The sequence below is a fragment of the Trichosurus vulpecula genome, chromosome 1 (assembly GCF_011100635.1).
Source record: "Trichosurus vulpecula isolate mTriVul1 chromosome 1, mTriVul1.pri, whole genome shotgun sequence".
Taxonomy (NCBI): Eukaryota; Metazoa; Chordata; class Mammalia; order Diprotodontia; family Phalangeridae; genus Trichosurus; species Trichosurus vulpecula.
Genome location: NC_050573.1, coordinates 543,794,498 through 543,796,752, shown reverse-complemented (window position 1 = coordinate 543,796,752; position 2,255 = coordinate 543,794,498). Strand labels below are relative to the sequence as shown.

The following is a 2,255-nucleotide window of genomic DNA, read 5'->3' as shown; positions in this document are numbered from 1 at the left end:
ACGTGTGGCAAAAAAAAATACCTCCCAACTCCTAGCCTTGGAAGTATAGTTATCCCTTCCACATATTGGGGTTAAGGCGCCCTGCGATCTGGAAAATCCACATAAAAATTTTTGGCCCTGCTTTCATACTAGAGAAGTCTGGATTTTTTTTCACTTATGGGGTATTTACAGTACCTTATTGCAAAATCTGGGTTAATATTATACAATAGTATATATATATATTTTAAGCATTTCGGAGTTTCAAACATTTTCTGTATTGTCTGCTGGCCTTCATGTGTCATCTGTGGCTTCTGCAAAACTCCCCCCAAATTCCCATTTAATTTCTTATGCCAACCCTTGATATATATCAAAACCAGAATGGGGGAAAGTCATGATGTGGAAGGGATAACTCTATATAGTTAGAGGTAGATAATAGGCCAAATGGTTCTCATAGAATCTAATAATTTAGTATATATGTAACATATCTAGTATATATAATATAATATAATAATATAATATACTATATGATATGATATGATATGATATAATATATTTAGTATAAAATATAAAATATAATGATTTAGTATCTGTACATCAAAGAGATTGAACACTCCATTCTCATGAAGGTTAAAGTCGTAGGCATCAGTGAGGGTGGGAGAAAGTTGTAAAGGTCATCCATTGCATCTGTGGCCATCACCAGTCATCTTGACTTTAGTATTTGACTTCACAAGATTCTGCCTCACTTAAATCCAATTCACAAGCAAGTCAAGACACCCAGGATGTCGCTGGTCTTCTTGAAAAATGAAGGACGAACAGAAGGGGATACAAACCCGAGGCTGTGTCTGAAAGTGGTGTCTGTTGAAATTCTGACATCCAGTAAGAGTGTGTTATTCAGGCAGATTCTGGGTTTCTGTGGAGTCACTGGAGGCAAGACTTGAGAAGGAGGTTGTGTGGCGTTGTCTGGAGGAACAGGAAAAACAAAGACCACAGGCTTAGAAGAACTGAGCGGGGCAGCTAGGTGGATAGAGTGCCGGCCCTGGAGTCAGGAAGAGTCATCTTCGTAAGTTCAAATTTGGCTTTAGACACTTCCCTGCTATGTGACCCTGGGCAAGTCACTTAACCCCATTTGACTCAGTTTGCTCATCTGTAAAATGAGCTGGAGAAGGAAATAGCAAACTACTCCAGTATCTTTGCCAAGAAAATACCAAATGGGGTCATGAAAAGTCAGACACAACTTAACAGCAACAGAGAAACTGGATTCTTTATTAACATGCTGCACATGTATAGGTCGCAAGTGACTCTTAGATTGATCTGGCATCTTCTTGTCCATTTTGGCCCATTTCAGAAATAGGTACCTCCAGTTGTGTAGCAGAAGGTGCTTGAATTGCAAGAAGTATATTTCCATTAAACCAATTACAGATATCTTCATGAGTTATCTAAGAAATTCTGGTGTCAATAGAATCATCCATAACATTTTTGATGCTTTACTCTAGTCCTAACTTCTGTTGATCAAGTTTTCTCTCTTTTAGCTTCAGATCCTCAATTTCTGCTTTGAGATATCTCAGTCTATCAGTAATTTCCTTTGTATTACATCAACTGGATACTATTTTTACCTTTTCTTTTCAATTAAATTAGTTCCTTCCAAAACATTGGTAATATAAAAAATTCTTTCTCCTCTTCCTCTTCCTCTTCCTCCTCCTCCTCCTCCTCCTCCTTCTCCTCCTCCTCCTCCTCTTCTTCCTCCTCCTCCTTCTTAAAACTTCTCCTTCTCTTTCTCCTTTTTCTTCTTCTACTTCCTGACAGCCAAAGTATCTGCAGCCATCTTGAGATCCAGGACCCTGTCCTTGGACTCCTGTAGCAGCGATAGGAACTTGATGGTGAGCAGCCTCAGGCTCCTCTCCTGCTGCCTGCTGCCCCTGCTCATACTGCCCAGGCTCCTGCTGCTGAGAGACACACCAGCAATGGATGCTGCATGGCAGGGCTGCCCCTGGACCATCATAGAGGCTGCTAACCAGAGGTCCCAAGCCTCCCACAGCTGCATGAGGGGCCCAGATCCCAAACCCTCAGTCCCCTGGTCAGGCCTAGGAGCCTGCAGAGCACAGGTGATCTGAGGAGTGTCCCATCTTTTTAATAAGAACTGCTAGGAAAACTTGAAGCTCTTTGGCAGAAATTAGGTTCAGAACAAAATCTTACAAATTGTCCTCATCTGTCCATTCTGCCAGGGGAAGTCTTTACATGCTTGAGGTGGATGCCCATCCAATTCACTGATGAATCTC

At 41.3% G+C, this 2,255-nt stretch overlaps 1 pseudogene; it reads right to left on the bottom strand.

Moving 5' to 3' along the window:
• Positions 1 to 557: 557 nt before the first annotated feature.
• LOC118841573 lies at positions 558 to 2,020 on the bottom strand (annotated as a pseudogene).
• Between the last annotated feature and the right edge of the window lie 235 nt (positions 2,021 to 2,255).